At 45.5% G+C, this 27,003-nt stretch overlaps 1 protein-coding gene across 2 annotated transcripts in view; it reads left to right on the top strand.

Annotated features, from left to right (window-relative positions):
* The first annotated feature begins 5,747 nt into the window (after positions 1-5,747).
* Positions 5,748-27,003, top strand: part of LOC119961765 (spermatogenesis-associated serine-rich protein 2-like) — a 230,787-nt gene continuing 209,531 nt past the window's right edge. Inside the window, exon 1 of one of the 2 annotated variants that reach the window (XM_038789045.1) lies at positions 5,748-5,958. The gene's annotated coding sequence lies outside the window, so the exon portion shown is untranslated. Of the gene's footprint in view, positions 5,964-27,003 lie in introns of both variants that reach the window. The other variant, XM_038789046.1, reaches the window with a different exon arrangement.

The following is a 27,003-nucleotide window of genomic DNA, read 5'->3' as shown; positions in this document are numbered from 1 at the left end:
CGACCGGGGATCCTCATTTATGAGCGATCAGCTGCGTCAGTACCTGCTCAGCAAGGGCATCGCCTCGAGCAGGACGACCAGCTACAACCCCAGGGGAAACGGGCAGGTGGAGCAGGAGAATGGGATGGTCTGGAAGGCCGTCCAGCTGGCCCTACAGTCCAGGTATCTCCCGGCCTCCCGCTGGCAGGATGTCCTCCCCGACGCCCTTCACTCCATTCAGTTGCTCCTTTGCACAGCGATTAACGAAACTCCCCATGAACGTTTCTTTGCCTTCCCCAGGAAGTCCACCTCCGGGGTTTCGCTCCCAACATGGCTGACAGCTCCAGGACCTGTTCTCCTCCACAAGCATGTGCGGCTCCACAAGCCAGACCCGTTGGTCAAGAGGGTACAGCTGCTCCATGCGAATCTGCAGTACGCCAGCGTACCCCGACGGCCGCCAAGACACAGTCTCCCTCAGTGACCTGGCGCCAGCTGGGTCCCCACACCACCCCCCCCTCTGCCCCGGCACCACCCTTCCTCCCCTCAGCGCACCTCACCACAGCACCCGCTCCAGGATGATCCATCCTCTCCTTGGTCCCACCCGGGGATGAAGATGAGGTCAACACGCTCCCGGAGTCACCGGCAACCAAAACGACGCCTGCATTGCCACCGGGACTGCGGCGCTCACAATGAAGGATCAAGGCGCCCGATAGTCTGAATTTGTAAACTTTTCCTAAAGTGTTAACATATGCATGTAAATAGTCTTCCATCACCCCCGCTAGACTCTTTTTTAAACTGGGGCTGAATGTGGTTGTCACCACTGTTGTATATATTGCATATGAGGTGTATTATGGTAAGGCTCCTGTACTACAGGTACGGGGGTAGATCTGACTCCGCCCAGTAGGCAGAGTATAAATGTGTGGGCTCTCCGAGCTGCAGCCATTTTGGCAGCAGCTGCGGGAGGCTACACATCTCGGCGTAATAAAGCCTCGACACTCTACTCTTGTCTCATTGTAATTGATAGTGCATCATCACTGTAACTCAATACTGGTGAAATTAAATATTAAAGAATGCATTGTTCACTTGGCAGTCAAGAATGTCACAACCTCAGAAAGCTGTGACTTAATGAGATCTACCTACAACTACACCAGCTAACCACATACATATTGAACCTTTTAAAGAAAACCTGTTTTTAAAAATGCAACAAAAGACACTGATCAAAAATGGCTGCCATGTTTCACCGATTGTCTGATACTATAAGCCTGTAAGCTAACCACTTTGCTGCAAAGCATCTGTGTGAATTCCACTGCAGACGTTTTGCATGGAATTTCACACCTGGTAGGCGTCAAGGTTCACTTCAAATAGGGGCTCTTTTGAAAAGAACGCATATAAAATACAAAGTGCTGGACTTTGATCAGCTGAAGTTCTATCAAGGTAATGGGAACTGCTGACCAGCCAAATACTCATCAGGCATTGAAAACTGTCTCTGGAGGATGGAATAACACCATCTCCTGTTGATTTCTATCTTGATATAAGTCATACGTTTTGGAGATAAAAATATCAAAATATGGGATTACCTGGTCTGCAACAATGGCTGTAAGGCATGCTAATGAAATTCTTTTCTGGGCATATACAGACAAGACCTTCAAATGAACTGCTTTTGCTAAGCAGAATCATAAGAAAGAGAAAAAAACTCATAGTGATCTAAACACTGCTGGAAGAGAGCCAAAAAGGTCTTTCTTTCTCTCACTGAAGCGTCTTCAACAAGCTGCAGGTCTGAACCGCGAACACTCCAGATTTCTACAGGGAACCAATTAAATTTGATATGGCTGCAACATTCAACATACGCATCAAAGACGGGCAAAGGTCTTAATGACATATATTCTTTGAACATTTTATTGGACCCTTACCTTCTTACTTTGATATGTGTTCGTGTGTCTTCACGTCTTCATTATTTTTTCTCGGGTTTAAGTAACTGATGAACTTACTCTTTCTTTGACTCAAGAAAGTCTGGTTTGATTGGCTCCTTAATAATAAATAAATACATTTAGATTGGAAAAGGCATTTATAAGACCATAAGACCATAACACCAGAAGACATAGGAACAGAATTAGGCCACTCGGCCCATCGGGTCTGCTCCGCCATTCAATCATGGCTGATATTTTTCTCATCCACATTGTCCTGCCTTCTCCCCATAACCCTGACCCCCTTATTAATCACGAATCTATCTATGTCTGTCTCAAAGACACTCAGTGATTTGGCCTCCACAGCCTTCTGCGGCAAAGAGTTCCACAGATTCACCACCCTCTGGCTGAAGAAATTCCTCCTCATCTTTGTTTTAAAGGATCGTCCCTTTAGTCTGAGATTGTGTCCTCTGCTTCTAGATTTTCTTACAAGTGGAAACATCCTCTCTACGTCCACTCTATCCAGGCCTTGCAGGATCCTGTAAGTTTCAATAAGATCCTCCCTTATCCTTCTAAACTCCAACGAGTACGGACCCAGAGTCCTCAACCGTTTCTCATACGACAAACTCTTCATTCCAGGAATCATTTTTGTGAACCTCCTCTGGACCCTTTCCAAGGCCAGTACATCCTTCCTTAGATACAGGGCCCAAAACTGCTCACAATACTCCAAATAATGTCAGACAAGAGCCTTGTACAGCCTCAGGAGTGCATCCCTGGTCTTGTATTCTAGCCCTCTTGACATGAATGCTGACATTGCACTTGCCTTTATAACTGATAACTGAAACTGCACGTTAACCTTAAGAGAATCATGGAAGGACTCCCAAATCCTTTTGGGCTTCTGATCTCCTAAGACATTTCCTCATTTTGAAAATTGCCTATGCCTTCATTCCTCCTTCCAAAGTGCATAACCTCACACTTTTCCACATTGTCTTCCATCTGCCACTTCTTTGCCCACTCTCCTAGCCTATCCAAGTCCTTCTGCAGCACCCCCCCCCCCCCCGCCCCCCTCTGCTTCCTCAATGCTACCTGTCCCTCTACATATCTTTGGTGCTATGTCTTTTCGTCCGACGTCACTTCGTCCAACGTCACTTCGTCCACGTCTTTTGGTCCTACGTCTTTTTGTCCGCACGTCTTTTGGTCCAACGTCTTTTTGTCCAATTACAAATTAACTCCGTAGAAAACCAGGTATAATATCTTCAATGATAGATTCACAGAACTAATAATTTATTATGAGAATTTTATTGATAAAATGCAAGTAAAATACAGTTGAAAAATGTATTTAACAAATCTAAAAGTTTACTAATTACTTAAAATTCCCGAAAGTGATAAGATATCACTTAAAATTGATGCAAATTATATGCAACATTCCTCAAAAAATCAATTTTTGTTGTTGAATCATATTCAGTGACCAATCTTTTGAGGCGTTCAGTTATTTTTTTATATCGCGTACATGAATGAGGCTCGTTAAAGGAAAGAGACCGGTAATAAAAATCCTTTATTACATATTATACCTTGCTTTGTGCATTAGTGAAGATATTATACCTTGATTTCTATTCGCAATTGGACAACAATTGGACAAGTTTCAAAAAGTCTTTGACAAAAAAAATCATCGGACAAAAAGACGTAGGACCAAAAGACGTGCGGACAAAAAGACGTTGGACCAAAAGACGTGGACGAAGTGTCGTTGGACGAAGTGACGTCGGACGAAAAGACGCGACACGCATATCTTTGTATCATCTGCAAACCTAGCGACAGTGCCTTCAGTTCCTTCTTCCAGGTATTGTGAAAAGTTGTGGTCCCAGCATTGACCCCTGAGGCACACCACTAGTCACCAGCTGCCATCCTTAAAAAGACACCTTTATCCCCTCTCGAAGGCCTTCTGGAAATCTAAATAAATCTAAATAAATCATGTCCACTAGTTCTCCTTTGTCTAACTTCCTTGTTACCTCCTCAAAGAGCTCTAACAGATTGTCAGACATGACCTCCCCTTGTCGAAGCCATGTTGACTCAGTCCTGTTTTATCATGCACTTCCAAGTACTCCGCGATCTCATCTTTAATGGACTCTAAAATCTTACCAATGACCGAAGTCAGGCTAACCGGCCTATAATTTCCCTTCTTCCTCTCTCCCTTCTTAAACAGTGGTTTTACATTAGTTACTTTACAGTTGTCTGGGACCCTTCCTGCCTCCGTTGATTGCTGAAAGATCACCAACAATGCCTTCACAATCTCCTCTGCTACCTCCTTCAGAACCGTATGGTGTAGTCCATCCGGTCCAGGTGATTTATCCAGCTTCAGACCTTTCAGTTTCCCCAGAACCTTCTCCTTAGTGATGGCGGCTATACTCACTTGTGCCTCCTGATACTCCTGGAGCTCTGGCATTCCACTGGTGTCTTCACCATGAAGACTGATGTAAAGTAACTATTCAGTTCGGCTGCCATTTCTTTGTTTCCTATTATTACTTTTCTAGCCTTATTTTCCAGTGGTCCAATGTTTAATTTTGCCCCTCTTACCTTTAATGTATTGAAAAAAACTCTTCCTTTCTTCTTTTATAGTTAGCTTACACTCATATTTCATCTTCCCCCACCCCCCCCCCCCCCCCCTCCCCACCCCCTATTGCTTTTTTAGTGGTCCTCTGCTCGCTTTTATGGACTTCCCAATCCTCTGGCTTCCCACTAATTCTCGCCACTTTCTATGCTTTTTCTTTAGCTTTTATGCTGTCCTTGACATCCCTCGTCAGTCATGGATGCCTCATCCTCCCCTTCACATGTTTCCTCCTCTTTGGGGTTAATTTCTGTTGTGCCTCCTGAATAGCCCCCAAAAGCTCCTGCCATTGCCGTTCCACTAGGCTCCTGCTCCAATCAACTCTGGCCAGCTCCTCCCTCATGCCTTTGTAGTTACCCTTATTTAATTGTAATACCGTTACATCTGATTGCAGCTTCTCCCTCTCAAACTGCGGGGTAAATTCCATCATATTGTGGTCACTGCTCCCTAAGGGTTCCTTCACCTTAAGTTCCCTAATCAAGTCTGGGCAAATCTGCTGTCTATTACTAAAAAGGCAATAATGGTTCAGAAAGCAGAGAGAACTGCAAACACATCGTACACTGGGACAACCTTTTTGGCTTATTTGGAACCATTGATGATGATCTGGTCTGCAGAGAGATGAGTGCCACCATTCGGATGCTGGGACAGCAACCGAGACTCCAAGAGAAGAAAATGAAAATAAATCTTTTGGCAGATTGGCCCTTTTTGGTGGGATAGGATAATGATGGCCTGGGCAGTAAGTGGGCAGGGAGGCATGCAGTGATGGGGGTGCTGGATACGCCGATTCTGAGAGTGAGTGCAAGTCAACGTTTCTGGGTGTACAAGGCAGGCCAGAGATATTCCACCTCGTGAGATTTAATTCCCTCACGTGACCTCGCTGGGGTTAGTGTTGGAGTTCGCCCATTTGTTCTGCTCTTGCATAACTGGTAAGATCAGATGCCAAGAGATTTTTTTTCCCACAATTCACAAAGGTGACAAAAAGTTAATTTTATTCCCTATATTTTTGCATATGTTGAACTAAAATATCACGGATCAGAAATCTTTATAAACACACAATGCTTTCTTAGTTACTAAAGTAATATTTTAAAATTAGCAGAGAACAGGCCACTGAAAATGATAAACTTATTTAAACAAAAAATGCCAGAGTGCTCCTTGCACTTCAGTTGCTGTGTTTTTTTTAAATTTCCCTCTTTGTGCTGCAGTGAATGGAAAGATTGAGCGAGACAGGAAAGAGAATATTGGCAGAGCCGAGGGAAGGGCTGCATTTGGCAGCTGTGTGTTCTGTTTGCACACTCTGATAAACGCAGGGAAATTCTTGCAGGAGGGCAGAGCCAGTGCCTGTCTCAACTATTTTACCGGTTGAATTGAGGGCTTCATTCAGTACAGCCGTTGGATATTTTCGGCTGTGGCACCACCAGCCAATCCAGGTGATCTTATCTGCCACCACAAGATTACCAAAAGGCCTTCCCCGAGGTAAAGTAAGCATAACTATTACTACAGGCTCAGTATTTTTCATTTTCAAATGTACTTTCAACTAACCTGCCCTTAATTTGCAGGGAGTTCAAATATGGACAAGAATTGATTTAAATCTGTGTGCTTTAGAAAAAAAAGCTTTGCCCGAGTATCTTTTGTTTGCTGAAGCATTTTCCTTCTTCCATGTATCTGATTGCTGTGTGCATTCTTTAATTTAGGGCTGTGGTCCTTTCCTTAGCAGGAATAGTTTCCTGCAGAGATGACGGGGTAAACCCAAATGCCCAGACTTGTTTTGTGAATCTGGCTGGAAGTCTGGAAGCAGAGATTGCTTTTAAAGCAAGGGCTTGTGCAGGGTTACAGCAGTAGCAAGCAGGGAGAACGATGCAGGCTGCAGACAGCTTGCTCTTTCCCAGCTCGAGCATAATTTGGCATAAACGGTCAGCAAATTCCGAAGAATCTCTTTGCTGCTGGTGAGGGCAGAGAACTAAATCCAGTCATTGTGCTAGGTTGCCATTTGTTTCAAACACTGCACTGTGCAAAATTAGGGTGCAGTAATACAATCTTTTCAGTATACATATGAAAGTGATGAAGAGCCAACACTGATTGGGCTAAAGACTATTAACCATGAGTCAATCATTAAATTTAATCCAGACTTTTTATTTACATAAGAATTAATGCCTGGCCAATTACTTGTGCTTTTTTGTATTTGCGTTGTGTACTTTCGTTATGTTTCCCAGAATGTCCTTTGCACTATTTGAGCGGTTTGTTCCGTTTACACAGCTGACACTCATAGTCCAGACTGAGAAAACCTATTCTTGTGGTTCTTAATGTGCAAGGGTAGAGGGTGAACATCTGTGAAGTGTTCTGGTCTGCATCTTCAATTTAATAAAACTCAGGTCTCCTTTGTGCTTTTTTTAACTTAATATTTTTGATCAGTTTGAAATATATTGTCTCATGTTGGGATTTCGAGAAAAGCTCTTTTTTCAGTGTTATAGTTTGTTTCATGAGGTAAAAGATTGGGTAGAATTGTTCGATAGCTGGTTTATGTTGTATATTATAACAGAAAGCCATGTCAGTCAGGGAAAGATAAAGACAGAGAAGAGACAGTGTCAATTTATGTTAATGAATTGAAAGTCATTTCAGATGCTGCATGAACTGCTGGGTCACTTCAGATTTTCCATTATATTGTGGATCCTTAATTTACACAGTAAGTTTTATAGATTCAGATGGAATTGATTTTTAGTTTGGCCTTTCAACATTTTAAACATGGATTACATTTAAAACATCAATATGCAACTTCATGAGCCAGTCTTTCAGCTTTTCTAATTCCGTATCAAAGGCAATGCCAGACAACTTTAAGCACCAGTGATAAAGTAATGTGATTTTTGTTTCTTTTGGCTCTGAGTCTGACACTGGGAAACATTATATTGTTTGCACTCTAATCATACTGATGGAGTCAAGATGGTAACCACTAATGTGGTCAGGATGTGATTAGGAATAAGCCACATGTACACAGCCATTGGAACACAAGGATCCACGGACTGAGAGGTGACATTCTAGTGCATTGCGTCTGTGTGTCATTGTGCTGTGCCAGACAAAGACTTGCATATATATAGTGCTCATCACCCCGAACTGCTTCAGTCAATGAAATATGTTTGAGTTGTATGCCACAGTTGTCATATATAAAAAGCAGCAGGGAACACATGCAAATCAAGAGCCCACAAATAGCAATATGAGACTGGCCTGAATTATTCCTTGTGTCTGAATAAAGGTCGTAGTCTTACACTTGAAGTAGATGCTTTATTTCTGTGAGTTTGTTCTCTCTCCAGCGCTTACACGATGTTACATCTGAGCTGCCTGTCTGTGTCCTGCTCACTAGCTGCCTGTCCTGTGAAGAGAGAGAGAGGCCACTTCCTGTTTGTTATGTATATATACACATCTCTGGTGCTCCCTCTAGTGGTTACTTAGTTCTAGTGTATTTACCTTAACCCCTTGTGTATATACAGTGATGCATATCACTACATCCCCCCTTTTTTCTTGTTACATATTTTCTGTATTTTGTTTAAGAAAATTGTACAAAACAGGTAGATAGATGATGATATGTACAAGTTATGATGATATTGATGACTATACAAAGCCAATTAATATTTATGAGTCCAATCTTAATAAACAAAATTTATGAGTCCAAACTTTATGAATTTGTTCGGTTGAGTTGCTTTCTTCTTCTGTTGTTGAAGTAGTGATGCTGATGTTGTAAATTCTTTGTGAATGTCGTCAGTGTTCTTGTGTTTAAGTAACCAAGAAGTGATCATGAGGTGTTTGAATAATTTTGTTGTCTGATTTAGACTTTCTTTTTCTATGCTTGTAGTAGCGATTCTGTATGCCATCTTTGTTGTCTGACCTGGACTTTTATCTGTGCTTGCGGTATTGACTCTGGAAGTCATCTTTGTTGTCTGAACTGGACTTTTTCCTGTGCTTGTGGTATTGATTCTGTATGTCATCTTCCTTGAAAGCTGGTTTGCTTGTTTGTAGTGGAGCAAATGCGAATTTGTGAGATTCGTTGTCATGCCATGGTGTGTTTGTACTCTTATCATTGTTTTGAGCTGTGCTTTTACATTGTCCTTCACGTGCAGAGTTGTACCATGTCATACAAATTGTTGTTTCATTGTTACGATCTGCGCCCAAAACTTCTTTTTTCAATTGCGCATGTGGGGCTGCAGTTTCGTGTGCATGCGCAGACCCAGATTTGCGTCTTTTGTTCCCCGGGTAGTTTAAAATGTGCTCAGACGCCATTTTAACTTCTTCAGACCCGTGGAAAAGAACATTCTCACCATTTTTTCTTTTTTTTAATAAATAATTTTTATTGAAGTTTTTACAAAATACAAAATATAAACATCATAACTCTATTAACGTACATCCGCGGTAACATCCCGTAAACAGTGCCCCCCAGCTGCAAGAGCAACTTCAAACAAAAGGAAAAAACAAAAAAAAAACGGAAACCAAAAGACAGAGAAAAGAGAAAAAGAAAAAAAGAAAACAAGGGAGAGAGATAGCACCCTCCACAAACCCATGTGTACAGTTCTCCCCCCCCCCCCCCGGGTTGCTGCTGCTGTCGGCCTATTTCCCTACCGTTTCGCCAGGAAGTCCAGAAAGGGCTACCACCGCCTGAAAAACCCTTGTACTGATCCCCTCAGGGCAAATTTCACCCTCTCCAATTTAATGAACCCTGCCATCTCCGAGATCCAGGCCTCCACGCTTGGGGACCTCGCATCCTTCCACTGGAGCAAGATCCTCCGCCGGGCTACTAGGGACGCAAAGGCCAGGACCCCGGCCTCTATCGCCTCCTGCACTCCCGGTTCCACTGCCACCCCAAAAATTGCGAGTCCCCAGCCTGGCTCGACCCTGGATCCCACCACCCTTGACACCGTCTTTGCTACCCCCTTCCAAAACTCCCCGAACGCTGGGCACGCCCAAAACATATGGGCGTGGTTCGCTGGGCTCCCCGAGCACCTAGCACACCTGTCTTCGCCCCCGAAAAACCTACTCATCCTCGTCCCGGTCATGTGAGCCCTATGTAGCACCTTGAACTGTATGAGGCTAAGCCTCGCACAGGAAGAGGAGGAATTCACTCTCTCCAGGGCATCCGCCTATGTCCCCTCCTCAATCTCCTCACCCAGCTCCTCTTCCCATTTACCCTTCAGTTCCTCCACCGAGGCCTCGTCTACCTCCTGCATCACCCGGTATATGTCCGAGATCCTCCCTCCTCCGACCCACACCCCCGAGAGCACCCTATCCCGCACCCCCCGTGGAGGCAGCAAGGGGAACCCCTCTACTTGCTGCCTGGCAAACGCCCTCACCTTCTCCGTGTCCAACGCCACCACTATCTCCGCCTCCCCTTCCACCGCTGGCATCATAATGACATTGAGGAGTCTTCGCACATTTGTGTTCAGCTGCCTTCCCTTCACAAACCCCGTCTGGTCCTCATGTATGACCCCCGGCACACAATCCTCTATTCTAGTGGCCAGGATCTTTGCCAGCAGCTTAGCATCGGCGTTCAGCAACGAAATCGGCCTATATTTTCCACACTGCAGAGGGTCCTTGTCCCGCTTCAGGATCAAGGAAATCAGCGCCCGTGACATAGTTGTGGGCCAAGCCTCCCCCCCATGCCTTGTTAAAGGTCCGGACCAACAGGGGGCCCAACAGGTCCAAATACTTTTTATAGAATTCCGCCGGAAACCCGTCCGGCCCCGGCGCCTTCCCCGATTGCATGCTCCCTATCCCATTGACAACCTCCTCCAACTCGATCGGCGCCCCTAGTCCCTCCACCCGCTCCTCTTCCACCCTCGGGAAACGCAACCTGTCCAGGAAGCGCCCCATTCCACCCTCCTCCACCGGGGGCTCAGACCGGTACAGTTCCCCTCTCACCATTTTTTCTTGTTAAAAATTTTAAGTTTTTTTTCTTGCGATCTGTACTTGTCACTTGTCAATCGCGATTTCCAGCATTAACCTTTCTGTTCTGAAGATTGTTTGAGTTTTGCAACACTCATTCCCTGTGCAATTTGGTCTCTGAGCATTGAATGTCTTAAAGCAGCATTGTTACTGGTGTTGCAGTACTCTTCAAGTTTTTTAAGTATTACTTCTAATTTGGTGTTGTCTTCACCTTTCAAGTAATTAAAGCAGTTATAGATTTCTCTAGCTTCATGTCCTGCTGGTAGAAGTAATATTTTTATTTCTTCTGAGGCCGCGCTCTACTCGTTAGCTACGATATACATTTTGAACGTTTGTTTAAAGGTTTTCCATCTGTGACTTAAATTACTGGTTGTTTTCAGCTGCGGTGGAGTTCCAATGAGTTGCATCGACTCAGCGAAGTCTACCCATTTCCAAGTTTTCTTTTGTTTTCGATCTTGCTTTGTCTGCACCTTGTGTAACTTTTCTAGTAAACATTCTGACGTCACCCCCACTTCTGGTACCATGTGTTATTCCTTATGCCTGAATAAAGCTTGTAGTCTTACAGTTGAAGTAGATACTTTATTTCTGTGAGTTTGTTCTCTCTCGAGCACTTATACATGGCCAGTTTCTTTTTTAAGTGCTGGTTGAGAGAAACCAGAGAGAACTTTTGTTTGAAACATGGAATCTGACGTGGATGTCTGAGAGGAGAGACAGAGGGCGGGATTCTCCCGTACCCGGCAGGGCGGGGGTCCTGGTGGGATGGAGTGGCGTGAACCACTCCGGCATCAGCCCGCACCAAAGGTACGGAATCCTGAGAGGTTTTCTCCCCGCCGGCTGACGTGGAAGGTCTTTGGTGCCACGTCAGCCATGGCCGAAGGGACTCCGCTGGCCGGCGAGAGTCTGCGCAAGTGCGGGAGCATCAGCATCAGCTCCCCGCGCGTGCGCAAGGAGGGTTCACCTACGCGTCGGTATCGCGGAGGCTGACACGGCCGACGCGTAGGAAAAGAGTGCTCCCACGGCACAGGCCCGCCCATGGATCGGTGAGCCCCGATCACGGGCCAGGCCACCGTGGGGGCACACCCCGGGGCCAGATCGCCCCACCCCCCCCCCCCCCCCCCCCCCAGGACCCCGGAGCCCGCCCATGCCACCAGGTCCCGCCGGTACAGGACCTAGTGTGATCCACGCCGGCGGGACCGGCAAAAAACAGGTGGGATTTCAGCCCATCGCAGGCTGGAGAATTTGGGCAACCTCGGGCCCCATTGAGTCACGCCGGACCCAGCATTCTCCGAGGCGGGCGGCACGATTTACGCCTCGCCAACTTTTGGGGGGCCGGAGAATTCGGAGGACGGCAGGGGCAGGATTCACGCCGACCCCCGGTGATTCTCCGACCCAGCGGGGGGTCGGAGAATCCCACCCAGAATCCCTGAAGTGAGACTTGAATCTCCAACCTTATCGCACAGAGTGCTACCACGGAGCTATGAATGAACCTTGTGTTAAGTCATAGCTCCTACGTGCTCAGCAATATTAGGGGAGATGCTAAGTAGAAGCTCAATGCTTTCCAACAGTAAAGGAGGAAAAATTGAGTTCATTTTCTGCACTCTCCCAACAGCTGATAACACAGCAGCATTGACAGAGGCTAGGGACAAAATGTGTTTAGTTAATGAGTGAAGTGATTGAAAGGGAAGACAAAAATAGTAATGATAATATAGAGGCAAATTAAAAAAGCTAATGGGTAGAAAAAGATGACATGGGGCTGGACTTTCTCTTTGTGGTGTGGAAAATAGAGGCTGAGATAGTTTCTAGATGCTGAACACACCTTCAGGGCGAAACAGTCACTCATTAGGATTTTCACAGGGCACCTCCCTAAGTGGCATGGAGACAATGGGTGGGATTATCAGGCCGCTCCCATCGGCGGGATCTCCCAGTCCTGCTGATGGTGACCCCGCCCTGCCCATTGACAGCGGTGGGAGCGGTAGATCCCACCGTCGAGCAATGGCAGGCCACATCAACCGGTGCAAAGCAATCAGTGAGTGGGACGGAAAGTCCTGCCCAGAGTTTCTCTGTCCAACTTTTAAAAATATGAATTCAGAGTACCCCATTTATTTTCTTTCCAATTAAGGGGCAATTTAGAGTGGACAATTCAGCTACCCTGCACATCTTTGGGTTGTGGGGGTGAGACCCACGCAAACACGGTGAGAATGTGCAAACTCCACATGGACAGTGACCTGGGGCTGGGACCTCAGTATTGTGAGGCAGTAGTGCTACCCATTGCGTCACGTGCCGCATCTTCTCTGGCAAATTAAAGGTGAAGGGGTGGGCTCTCAAAGTTGGAGGGCCAGTTAGAGGCCTTCAGCCCACAAAGAACAGCAGGGTGTAATGGAAGGTAAGTAAGAGATAATGTGCTTCAAAATGCAGGCGCCCTCTCTCCAATTCTTTGAAAATCTTTACTTAAAAAACAAAGGCAGCAGCCAGGCTGACACTGTGGGACCATGGAGAGGGGGGTGGGGTGAGCCCCTCTATATGACAGCTGTGGGTGATTCCTGCAACCAGGCATGCAGGGCGGGCCTCTGGGACTGCTTGGAGGATTTGCCATACAGCTTGTTGCCAAGTTCTCTCCTCCAGGCACCTAAACTGGCGAGGGCAGGTGCAGAAACTAGAGCCAACTGGAAAATTCAAGTTCACCAGTACTCTCTATTTCCTGTCAGACAATTTCAGACCCATGCTGCTATTGTCCCTTTTATTCCATGGCCTCTCGCTTGGCTCACAAGCCTATTTGTGGCATCTTGTCAATTGGCTTTTGGGAGTCCATGCACACCACATCAATTGCTTTGTTAGCAAAGCTATTGAAAAGTAGATTGTAAGGAAAGTAGTTACAGGACTTAAGCAGAATAGGAGCAGATGAAAAGAGTGAGGAAGTGATAGAAAAAGGGGCAAATTGAGGTTATGGTCGGGGGAATCAGTTGTTTTTTTTAAATTTAAAGTACCCAATTCTTTTTTTTCCAATTAAGGGGCAATTTAGCATGGCCAATTCACCTACCCTGCACATCTTTGGGTTGTGGGGGTGAAACCCACGCAAACACGGGGAGAATTTGCAAACTCCACACAGACAGTGACCCAGGGCCAGGATCTACACCGAGTAAAATAAAAAACTTAGATTTATTTACAATAACAATATATACAACACCGCCTCGAGGTTCTGCAAATGTTCCTGGTCCGTGGTCCCTGTGACAACGGGGAGCAATCTGCACAGGATGTTCTCCATGACACACTGGAAGACTGCACACACTGAGGATACTCTAAAGGGGAGCCGGGTGTACCCATCGAGTTCCTTGTGCAAATTGATCATGACGTACTTCTGCGAGAATTGATCAAACTCCAGCTGCAGTTAAGCATTCCTCATGTCCAATTTCGTAAATGTGCAGCCACTGGCCAATGTAGCATAAAGATCCTCGATGTGCAGTGAAGGATAATGGTCCAACCTCAAAGCTGTGTTCACCGTCAATATATAATCCCCACAGAGGCGGACTGTCTTATCCGGCTTCATGATGGGGACCACCGGCGTGCCCAATTTGTAAAGCGCACAGGCAGAATGATACCCAAACTCTCCCAAGCAGCAAAGTTCAGTCTTGACTTTCTCCACAAAAGCATAGGCAACCGGGTGGGCATGAAAATATCGGGACTGGGCCTCCAAGTCCACCTGGATCTTGGCCACGGCCCCTTTAATTGAACCCGCTGGAAAACCTTGGGTGACTCACCAAGTCCTGTACAGGGACCATCGAATCCCACTTGGAGGATATTTGTCAATCGAACTGCAACTAGTGCAGCAAATCACAGCCCAACAGGCTAGGGCCGCTTCCTTGCATGACAATGATGAAAAGGCGAACTGACTTGCACCCATAAACTATGGAGCAAGGATAAACCCCACAATGGTTATCATGGCCTCCATGGACTCTGCAAGATCCAAGCTGACAAGAGGGCACATCCAGGGAGATCAACAGGTACATGATTTGTACACACTCTTAATGCCACTAATCCTATCTACAACTTATCTGCTAATGGCTGAATGCAACTGCATCCAGTTTAGAAGGAACAATTTGGAGATATTTCTCACCTGCAGCCTATTTGTAAGATAAACACTGCAATGCCAATGGCAGAAAATGTTCTTAATTTGAACTGTCTTAGTTTGGCATTAAAGTAGTGGTAATTGCTGCAAAATGAAGGTGGCAAAATGTACTAGCCCATTAACATTGGTAACGGGGGCACCTCTGCTTTGAAGAAGGTCTACTACCAGATATTCAAAGTGTCCATTGGTTTCAAATTATAGGCCCTTTTCTTGTTTTTTAATACATTTAGAGTACCCAATCCATTTTTTCCAATTAGGGGGCAATTTAGCGTGTTAAATCCAACTACCTTGCGCATCTTTGGGTTGTGGGAGTGAAACCCACGCGGACATGGGGAGAATGTGCAAACTCCACACGGACCGTGACCCAGAGCAGGGATCGAACCTGGGACCTCGGCGCCATGAGACTGCAGTGCTACTACTGCGCCACCGTGCTGCCCTATAGGCCTTTTTCAATGTGGAAATTGGGATCCTATGATATAAATAGACCACGATTGCTATTTGAGACCAGAGGTAGCAGAGCTTGCGCTGTGCATCTTCCATACTGTCCCAGGAATGCCAGAACCAAAAAGGCCCACTTGCATGCAAGTGTTAAATAATTTTTTGGGCCATGGGGAATCAGGATTGATCCTCTGTGTCCCATAAAAATAATCTGGGTCACTGCTGCCCAGGGGATGACTTACATTTTCGGGGCCCTGCCCACTCCCTCTTTGCAGGGATCCCATGTCCCACCATTGCCCCAAACCTCATGTTGCAGCACTGTGTGTTTCATTAAAATTTGACCTCTGCTGCAACCTCCTTCTTCCCTTACCTCCCTGCCACTACTCCAATCCAATCCTGAGGCCACAATCCAGTGAGATTCATGGAGACAACCATTTTATGCCCTGTAACTTGCCTGACATACTTAAAGTATTTCAAAGACTCAAAGGTGCTGGGACCTGTATGCTGATGAAGCATATAACCAACTAGGATCTAACATATGGTCATAAGTGGGAATGTTTTCTAATGATTGCACAGTATTCTGTACCATTTGCAGCTCCTCACATATTGAAGCAGTCCGTGTCTGCATGCATTCAGGTTTGGGCTGGTAAGTGGCAAGTAATATTTGGGTCACGCAAGTGCCATGCAATCACCATCTCCAACAACGGAGAATCTAATTATTTCCCTTCACATCCACCAGCATTACCATTGTTGAATTCCCCAACATTAACATTCTGGAGGTCACCGTTGACCAGAAACGTAACTAGACCAGCATGTAAATACTGCAGCTGCAAGAGCTGGCCAGAGGCTGGGAATCCTCTGGAGAATAACTTATGTCCTGATTCCCCCAAGGCTTTTCCATAATCTACAAGGCACAACTCAGGAATGTAATGGAATATCCTCCACTGCCTGGATGAGTGCAGCTCCAACAAGAGGCTTGACACCATCCAGGATAGCTGACTTGACTGGTACCCTATCCACCACCATTAATATTCAACACAATAGCAGCCGTGTGTACCATACAAAAGATGTACTTCAACAATTCACAAAGGCTCCTTCAATAGCACCTTCCAAACTCATGACCTCAGCCACCTAGAAGGGCAAGGACAGATTTTGATTTTGAATTATTGTCATGTGTACCGAGACACAGTGAAAAGTATTGTTCTGCATACAATCCAGGTAGATCACTCCATACATGAAAAACAGGACATCCGTAGTGTGCTAGCCAATATTTATTCCTTATTCAATGTTGTTAATAAACAGATCATCATAAAGCACAGAGATTACTGTGTGCAAAGTTTAGTTGCTGCATTTCTTGTTTAAAACAGTGACTATACTTCCACACTTACTCCTGGATTTGCAGTGAGCACTGAGTGAGGTTGGGTTGCAAAGCATTCTGCTCTGCTCTTTGCTGAGAAAGTGCCCTTAAGTACTCTCTGCTCCCACCTTGTACAGCAGCAGCTCCATTTTGCAAGCCGCAACCTGGTAATCGGAGGCTGGAGTGTTCTTGTGCCTCAATTTTAAATTTGCATTTCCTTAACCTTCCACTTCTTTCCGCCATGCCATTTGGAAATGTTGGCAATTCCAATACTTTCTAAGGCCTCGAAGAATGTTAAACTCCATATGTAACTACTTATAAGTAACTTCAAGCCTTCAAATTCCCCCAGCAGCCTTCCTGGATATCCTACTCATATATTATTAGATGTTCACCCTGTGCCTGGGCCATTGCGTGCAGGAAAATTCAATTTAATTTAACAAGATAAACTTCCAGGTTTGATCAGTCATGTTCATTGAACTTCGCCTGACACAATTGTGCTGGCTCTGTGACAGAAATGTTTTGGTTCTTCCCTTTGCAATTGATTTGCCCAAGTACAAGCATTATGCAATTTTAACAAAGATAAGAATATTTAATTACATTGAATTGCACAGTATTTACATCACAGAAACATTCAGTCCAAACCCTTCCATCCCTTTTCGTAGAACTCAACAAGGATATCCTTGTGTTATTTTCTTCTTTATGTACTTATCTCTTAAATGCGTCAGTGCTATTTTCCTTAAATATTCTAAGTGACAGAATGCTCCATATTCTAACCACTTTCTGGATGGAGAAATTTCTACTAGCTTTCTTAAATGCCTCTTCATTTAATTTCTCCCTTTTTTGCATTAAAGGAAAAAATAATCAAACTTTGATGTTACAATGACTAGAAAAAGCTATCAGTTCAAGAAGTGAACTTTGGAAGGTCCAATGCATGTAGGAATTACACAGTAGAACTCATGCGAGTACTGACAGGCAGAGCGATCTGGGTGTGCATGTCCACCGGTCACTGAAAGTGACAACGCAGGTGGATAAGGTGGTCAAGAAGGCATACGGCATTCTGGCCTTCATCGGTCGGGGCATTGAGTAAATTGGCAAGTCATGTTGCAGCCACACTACCAGAAGGATGTGGATTCTTTGGAGAGGGCACAGAAGCAGTTTACTAGGATGTTGCCTGGTATAGAGGGCATTAGCTATGAGGAGAGGTTAGATAAACTCGGTCTGTTCTCACTGGAATGGCGAAGGTTGAGAGGCGACCTGATAGAGGTCTACAAGATTATGAGCGGCATGGGCAGAGAGGATAGTCAGATTCTCTTTCCTTGGGTAGGAGAGTCAAGGACGAGGGGACATAGGTTTAAAGTGTGTGGGGAAAAGTTTAGAACAAATGAATTTGGCAGGTTTTTAATGGAAATTTATGGAACGCGCTGCATGGGGAGGTGGTGGGAGCAGGTACGCTAGTGGCATTGAAGGAAGGCTGTGAACTGATGAAGCTGCCTGCAAAGTTGTCACTATTCAATGGTGTATTTGTCTTTCCTCACTGAAAGCCACTATCTTGCTGAAACCTGAGGGAATTGTAGTTGGCAAAAATTCTCTTGCCACTCTTTTAGCTAATCCTGGATGTGAACTCATAGGAGGCAGTGTGGACTTTTTCATTTTTGGACCCTGGTTCCCTGCCTGGTGTTATAATTAGCTTTGGATAGTTGTGGACAAAGGTTTTGTTATATATTCAAAGTGGTACTCATTTAAATGTGATGCATTAAAATGGGTGCTTTAAGTGATCCTACGTTTAGCATCTCAAGGAATAGCCATCAGACAGACATTATTTTTAATGGGGTTGCTAAGATAGAATTCCTACAATGCAGAAGGAGGCCATTCGGCCCATCAAGTTTGTACTGACCCTCTGAAAGAGAACCCTACCAAGGCCCACTCCCATGCCCTATCCCCGTAACACCACCCAATCTGCACATCTTTGGACACTAATGTACAATTTAGCATGGTCAATCCACCTAACCTGCACATCATCAGACTTTGGGAGGGAACCAGAGCACCCGAAGAAAACCCACGCAGACACGTGGAGAAAGTGAAGACTCCGCACAGCCACCCAAGGCCGGAATTGAACCCGGGTCCCTGGCATTGTGAGGCAGCAGTGCTAACCACTGTGCCACCGTGCTGCCAATTAAACAATGAGTGAAATTCAGGAACAACAGTAAATTCAATGCAAGAAACAAGCAATTGTATTATATGATAAAAAAAACATCGTGTAAGGAGAGGATAAATGCTACCCTGACCCAAAGCTGGCTGAAGGAAACAATTTTGAATTACTAATTTATTACAGATATTGCCATCTGACTGGAGTATGACTCAAAACAGGTGTTGCTAGAAGACTACCTCATGCTGATTTAGAAATGAAGAGGCTCCAATTGGGCAGTTGGGCATTGACTACAGTTTATTGCCATTTTCGCATCACTGACATTGAAGGCAGCCCAGCCAATCAGGAGTAGTGTTGCCAACAGACAATCAGCCAGATAGATGTGGCTGGAATATCTCATGGTTCGTCCAGGACCCAGCTGAGAAAACCATGAACATTTACTTTCACAGAGTCACATTCATGTAATTTTATTGAAAGTTAATACGCATACACTTAGTTTTCTCAATAATTTTAACACACAGGTTGTCAACTTTCAAGGCTACATTCAGCACAGATTTTCGGATGCATATACACATTTGTGTCTTCTTAGAACTCAGGCACATGTAGTGATCTCTGTATGTGCTAATACATGTAAAGTTAATGTAAAGTAAGTACAGACAAATGATCACTAGATGACAACACTAACACACCTTATAAAGAGGAGTTCCCGCTCCTTCTTAGTGTGTGTGTTAGTGCGGGTAGAGAGCAGTTAGAGTGAAGACGTGATTAGATCAGAGTGCAGTGTATTATAATTATAATTGTTAATTTAACATAAACTTACTTACTTGTTTACTAGTTTAGTACTGAAGTGAAAGAATTCACTAGTTTATTATATATTACTCAATGAACATTTTGTCATCATCTGGAAGATTTCGACTATTTCTCATCAGAATTCAAGACAATTCGGCAAGACAGAAGAGTAATATTTATATTACAGTTTAGTATAACAGAACACAGATCCGGTAAATTATTTTTAACAACTTTGTACAACCCAGGTGAGAAAACTGTGCTGCGGTCTGTCGATTTTCTCCTTATCTCTGGTAATATCTTGATAATTAATGACAAATTCAATGGAATAATTACTAAACCATGTGTAGTTTGAGATGCGTCGTGATAAAAAGAGTTTGCCGTGCACATCCTCTAGAGATGGAAATCTAATTTTATGAGGAAAGACTTGGGTAGTGGAAGTTGGGAAAAGGGGATGTGTGCAAGATGTAGGGGTTGATAAAAACAACTGAAAACTTGGTTAACCAGAGGACGTTCAGAGGGAAAGTGGAACGTGGAAAAGGAAATAAGAGGCAAAGTGACCCTTAGTGTCCACTGGATTATGGGGATAGGGTGAATGCGTGGGATTAAGTAGAGTGCTCTTTCCAAGGGCCAGTACAGACTTGATGAGCCATATGGCCTCCTTCTGCACTGTAAATTCTATGATTCTATGAACTGCAAAAAGCAGTTGAGCTTTTGAATGTTTTGGGTTTTGAATGTATGGTTAAAGGACCTGAACAATTGCAGTGATTTAAATGAATAGTTAGCAGTCAGCAGCTGTTGACCCTCATTATCAATTACACAACTCTATCGGACAATTTATCGCACACAAAACATAGGTCTTCCCATAGAAAAGAAAAATCATATTAATAAGCTTTTGTTATATTTTAAAAACTTAAGTACAGGTCAGTTAATCCTAGATTAGCACATCACCAGTGTTTGTTGCTGGATTTACATGCGACTAACTGATACCGGGCAGCACGGTAGCATTGTGGATAGCACAATAGATTCACAGCTCCAGGGTCCCAGGTTCGATCCCGGCTTGGGTCACGGTCTGTGCGGAGTCTGCACGTCCTCCCCGTGTGTGCGTGGGTTTCCTCCGTGTGCTCCGGTTTCCTCCCACAGTCCAAAGATGTGCAGGTTAGGTGGATTGGCCATGATAAATTGCCCTTAGTGTCCAAAATTGCCCTTAGTGTTGGGTGGGGTTACTGGGTTATGGGGATAGGGTGGAGGTGTTCACCTTGGGTAGGGTGCTCTTTCCAAGAGCAGGTGCAGACTTGATGGGCTGAATGGCCTCCTTCCGCACTGTAAATTCTATGAAATATAAGGATATACAGCGAAATACATTATTCACTCTTAAAGTCCACAGCATTTGAGAGAAATGATTACATCTATCCTGTAATTTAACCCAAAAGATGTAATTCTCTACTTGAATTGTTTAAATAAGGATAAACAGATCTATCAAATCCGCACAAATTACTGGTTAGCCTCTTGGAAAGATGTTGTTGGTGACAGGATAGTGACTGAACATCAACAGTAGTTTTGTCGCACCCCTGTGAAAAATCATGGGCTGGATTCTCCGAAAATCCAGCTATGTCCCCACGCCGGCGTAAAAGTGCTGGCATTGCACTCTCCAGTTCCCTGCAAAAAATAAAGGTTGATTCACTTATCTTCTGAGGGCTAGCAGGGACCCGGGGAACTTCACGCAGCTTTGGCTGCGGATACGGTCCCCCGCACTTCCCATTCTGAATCCGCGCATGCGCACGAAGGCGGCCTCAAGTGGCCGTGGCAAGCGGACTCGGACCGCAGACCAACACCAATAAACATGGCCCTCTCGATCGGCTGTGTGCCGCTACATAGGACCGGCCCGATCGCTGCCCCGGCTGCCCATAAGGCCCCCCTGGTGCTCAATCCCCCTCTCCCCCCACCAGGGTGGCCCTGAGTCCACAATCGCTGTGCGAGAGTCCCGACTGGCCATACCACATTAGTTCCACGTCGTCGGGAACTCGGCCGGTCGGGAGCGGAGTATCACTGGGAGGGCCTCTGGCAATGGCACCCCAGCCGCGTGGCGTAATTCGCGGACGCACGAATATTTGGGGCCCGGAGAATCACCAGAGTGGCCCTGGGCCCAATTCGGTCGGGAACTTCGGTTCTCCGCCTCTGCATCAAATGTGATTTTGGCACGGGGCTGCGGAGAATCCATCCCATACCGCCAGAAACTTCCACTTCATCTGTCCTCACGATCCCTCAGGAATAATAAGATCCTTTGAATGCTGTCCCCCATGATTTTACATGCAGAGGCAGTTGAGCAGCATTTCTGTCTGAGTGGTGAAAATCTCCTGGTCATCTCCTGTTGTCAGAAGCAGTGGGACACAACTCCAGGTCAGTGCAAGCAGAATGGCAAAAACCATCGGTGGTAACATTCGCGGGGCATGTTCGCGCAGTGGTTAACACCGCTGCCTCATGGTGCTAAGGATCTCAGTTCGATCCGAGCGCCGGGTCACTGTCCATGTGCCGTTTGCAAATTCTCGCCTTGTCTGCGTGGGTCTCACCCCCATTCCCCAAAGATGTGCAGGGTAGGTGGATTGGCTGTGCTCAATTGCCCCTTACTGAAATTCTCCATAAATTGAGGCAACTCACTGCCACCCACCTGAGCTGGTACTGGCAGCAGCTATGCCTCATAATTCTCAAACCAACTTACTCCGAGTGCATTGCTTGTGTGTAGGTTGCTCAGGATTCTCAGAAAGGGTGAAACAGCTAAAGGGAATTTGGTGGGATCCATTTTGAATTGGAAAGTCAGTGGAAACCAGAGCTAGAACATTTGGGGCTGGATTGTGCGTTTCAGTGGATAAGTGCTGGCTGGAACGGAGAATTTGTGGGCGTTTTACTATGCCAAAATCGATGCTGACCCCTCACCGATTCCGGGACCGGTGAGGGACTAGCAGCGGCGTCGGGTGAAACTCTCGGCTCCCTTGCCGAAAGCGGCCGGAGAATGGCCAGGTGCTTGGCCATGCAGGTGCACGGTGACAACCCACAGGCCACCCGCTGGTCATCCCCACCAGTCCCCCAGCCTTCGCGGAAGCCCCCCCCCCCCCCCCCCCCCGGGCAGCGGCATGGATCCCGGCCGAGTGTGGTGGCCCTGGACACAGTCCGCTGCTGCGACGCCGTGTTCCCTACCGCTGAGACGACATGTCTCCTGCATGGTCGGGGACTCGTCCCATAAGGGGCGGAGCATTGTGGGACGACCTGCCGATGACACGCCAATGCCATTGCAATGGCGTGTGGCGCGCAACGTGATTACACCACGTCCGAGGGGGCGGAGCATGTCTGACCAGCGTCAAACCAGTGCCAGCCCGATTTGGGCAGCGGAGTGGATTCTCTGCCTGATCACCGATTACGATATCGGCATGGTGCAGCGGACAATCCCGCCCTTGATTTTTCCCTGGTTGGCTGCTGAAACTCTCCCTTTGTACTGCTGATTTCCTAAGCATCTTCCCATTTAGAAAATAGTCTATGCCTCCATTTCTCCTTCCAAAATGCATAACCTCACACTTTTCCACATTATATTCCGCCTGGCACTTCTTTGCCCACTCTTCTAGCCTGTCCAAATCTTTTTGAAGTTCACCTGCTTCCTCAATACTACCTGCTCCTCTACAGATCTTTGTATTGTCTGAAAACTTAGCAACAGTGCCTTCAGTTCCTTTCTCCAGATCATTAATGTATATTGTGAAAAGTTTTGGTCCCAGCACAGACCCCTGAGGCACACCACTAGTCACCGGCTGCCATCCTGAAAAAGACCCTTTTTTCCCCACTCTCTGCCTTCTGCCAGGATCTTACCCTGAACACCTTGGACTCTTAATGTATTTAACAGTCTCCTATGCGGCAGCTTGTCAAAGGCCTTCTGGAAATCTAAATAAATCACCTCCACTGACTCTGCTTTGTCTAACTTCATTGTGACTTATTCAAAGAACTCTAACAGATTTGTAGATATGACCTCCCCTTGATGAAGCTGTGCTGACTCAGTCATGCATTTCCAAGTACTGCTTGATCTCATCTTTAATATTGGACTCTAAAATCTTACCAATGACCGAAGTCAGGCTAACTGACCTATAAATTCCCGTCTTTTGCTTCCCTCCCTTCTTAAACAGGGGTGTTACATTAGCCACTTTCCAGTCCTCTGGGACCCTTTCTGCCTCCAGTGATTCCTGAAAGATCATCACCAATGCCTCTGCAATCTCCTGAGCTATCTCTTTTAGAACCCTGGGATGTAGTCCATCTGGTCCAGGAGATTTATCCACCATCAGACCTTTCAGTCTCCTTAGGACCTTCTCCTTAGTAATGGTTACTTCACTCACCTCTGCCCCCTGGTTCTCCTGGAGCTCTGGAATCTCACTGGTGTCTTCCACTGTGAAGATTGATGCAAAGTAACTATTCAGTTCATCTGCCATTTCTTTGTTTCCTATTATTACTTCTCAAGCCACATTGTCCAGTGGTCCAATGTCAATTTTTGCCTCTCTCTTACCTTTTATATATTGAAAAAAACTCTCCCTATCTTTCTTTACATTACTAGCTTGCTTGCACTCATCTTCTCCCCACTTATTGCTTTTTTATTTGTCCTCTGCCAGCTTTTAAAGACTTCCCAATCCTCTGGCTTCCCTCTAATCTTCGCCACTTTGTATGCTTTTTCTTTTCCTTTTATGCTGTCCTTGAGATCCCTCGTCAGCCATGGATGCCCTTTCCTCCCCTTAGCATGTTTCCTCCTCCTTGGGATTAATTTCTGTTCTGCCTCCCGAATAACCCCCCAAAACTCCTGCCATTGCTGTTCTATTGTCTTCCCTGCTAGGCTCCTTTTCTAATCAAAGAACAAATCAACTCTGGCCAGCTCCTCCCTCATGTCTTTGTAGTTAACCTTATTTAATTGTAATACCGTTACATCTGATTGCAGCTTCTCCCTCTCAAACTGCAGGGTAAATTCTGTCGTATTGTGGTCACTGGTCCCTAAGAGTTCCTTCACCTTAAGATTTGAACATTGTTATTTGTAGTGAACTACAAATGACTAAGATGTAGGCTCTTAAATCCTACTTGCTGATCTTCCAAGTTGTGGTCTGTGCTTTTTTTTAGTCCTATCATTCCCGGTACAATATGATACTTGCGATGCATGCAGATGTGATCTCCAACAGTGAACTAATCACTATCATACCGAATGTGTGATGGGAAGTTCATGGCAACGCTTTGTCCTCTTCAGCAAATAAGCCTCTGTACCAGACTTTGATATCAAGCCAAGGAAAAAGGAATTTAATTAACTTTCAACAGCTCTTCTCAGCCTAATCAAATCAAAAAGCAAACAGCTTATACTGAACCAGCAAAGTGGTGATGCTAGATTTCTGCTTGACTTTCCGTCTGACTACATTGTGCAAATCTAATGAGAAATAGAGACGAGGGGCGGAATCATACCAGAATTTGGCTCAGACTGAAAACTGCCGTGTAACTCTCCAGTTGCATAGGCCAGCTTTCTCTCCAAATGCTGAGCCTCTTAGAGAACAAAAAAAGAGTGGGCATGGTTTACACATCAGTCAGGCGGGGCGGGGCCTCATGGAGCTGGCAACCGGCTCCATAGAGATTGTCGCATCATCTTTATAGGGCAACCTGATTAGCACTGCAACCTAACAGCCCCATCCCTCCTTATGGAGGTATTGGAGGCTTCCCCCTCCCACTGCCAATGATCCCCACTGGGATTCCACCACCCAAACCCCGCCCCCCCCGACAATCCTCGTTGGCATTGCACCTCCCCCACCGACACCGTGTAACTATCACCAGCACTTCCCCCACCTCAGTGTCCACTCTCCACCCCCCCCCCCCCCCCCCCCCCCCCCCACCACCACACATAAATGCAACCCTCCCTACACCATCGGACTCCCACTAGGGCTTGTTCTGTCATGGCCCCCTGGAGCAACCTGGCAGTGTCAACTCGGTTAATGATAAAATCAACAAAGTAAATGCATTTGAATGCATTAGGCATTTTTATGCTAATTATAAACCATAAACGTTTTCTGGCACATTCCTCCTCCATTTGACTGAGAACACTCAGATTGCAGTACAAGGGAGAAGAAGAAAGAGAAGTTATGTCAAACTAAAACATTGGTTCGGTCTCAACTGGAGTCTTGCGCCCAGTTCTGGGTGCCACACGCATGGAAGGATGTGAAGGCAATGGCGAGAGTGCTGAAAAGATTAATGGGAATGGCCCCAGGGATGTGGAACTTCAGTTATATAGATTGGAAAAGTTGCGAATGTTTTACTTGGAGAAAGGAATGTTGAGAGGACAGTTGATAAGTTATTCAAAATCACAAGGGGTCTGGGCAGAGATGACAGGGAGACATTTTCCCAGTGGGGGAAGGGCCAAGATCAAGATGGCACAGATTTAAGGTAAGCAGCAAAGGAAATAATGGAGACATGAGGGCAAGTCATCGGGAATATACTGCCTGTGAGTGCAGTGGAGGCCGGTTCAATCGTACTGTTCTTGAGGGAACTGGATTGTTTCCTGGAAAGGATGCCTAGGGCTATGGGGACAAAACGGTGGAGGTAAATTGCTTCTAAGGTTAACACTAAAATGCTAAAATACTAAAATGATAATATAAAAGGTTTACACACAAAATGCCAGGCTTACACTCACTTTGCCTTGTCAAAGGGCTTACGCTGAAGCAGCCTATAATAGGTACATTCATTGTACATGGAATGAGGTGGGAGAGATCAAACAGTGCTTCCTGCATTATTATCCTCCGGGAAGACTGACTGAAGAAGATACGAATAACTCTGTGTCTGCCCACCCCTACTTCACCTCAAGTCAGAGAATCAAAAGGGGACAGGCAACAAGAGAGAATGCCTAAAATGGCAATCGTCTTTTTCTTCCGAGAAGAACATGAGAGCATCATAGGCAGCAAGGATTAAGCATCAGGCCACTGTGGAGAATTGGTCTTTGAGTTCATTGTGCTCAAGTTCTGTGTAGAACAGGGTTGGGGCAGTGGGATACACGGTGGTGCGTTTTGCTCCTGATGTGGTAAAGGTAAAGTTCAGTGTAGTACTGAGTCATAAGGAAAAGAAAGGTTCCAATTCCTCATCCAATGTTTGTTAAGTCAACTGATCTCATTCACGATAGAGATATAGGTGTTACATGTGGCCTCTGTATTCCTGAACTACAGGAGGGAATAGTTAGACTGAAAATGTGTGTGTTGAGGTGCAGAGGCAGTCCTCGGACTTATGACACAGTTGGTCCCCGAAAGTTAGTTGCAAGTCGAAACGTTGTAAGTCGGAATCCATTTTCCGAAAGGAACAATGGAGAAATGGAGGGTTGGTTCCTGAACCAAGGTCGTAAATTATTCATGGAGGCCAGCCAGTGTAAAATACTATGAACTCTGTCAAGTTGCTGAGGTGATGTCTGCACAAGGTCCTTGGTTTGTGTGGGGAATATAATGAAGCCATTCTATCGCAGTCAGTTGCCCGTTTAGTTTTGAACTTCTGCGAGTCTGACCACATTTTAAATACAATTTAAGATTATAAAAGCATTAAAATCTTGATGGTTATGCCAAAAAAATTTAACAGAATAAAGCATTCATTTCAAACCTAATAAAAATGGTTTGACCTATCCAGTCATAAAGATGGGCGGCACAGAATGTCACACATGAAGGTGTTGGCATGGCATTGTAAAATCAAAACTGACGTTGTAAAGTCGAA

The sequence above is a fragment of the Scyliorhinus canicula genome, chromosome 2, assembly GCF_902713615.1.
Source record: "Scyliorhinus canicula chromosome 2, sScyCan1.1, whole genome shotgun sequence".
In the NCBI taxonomy this organism is placed as follows: Eukaryota; Metazoa; Chordata; class Chondrichthyes; order Carcharhiniformes; family Scyliorhinidae; genus Scyliorhinus; species Scyliorhinus canicula.
This window is presented reverse-complemented; position numbering and strand designations above follow the sequence as displayed.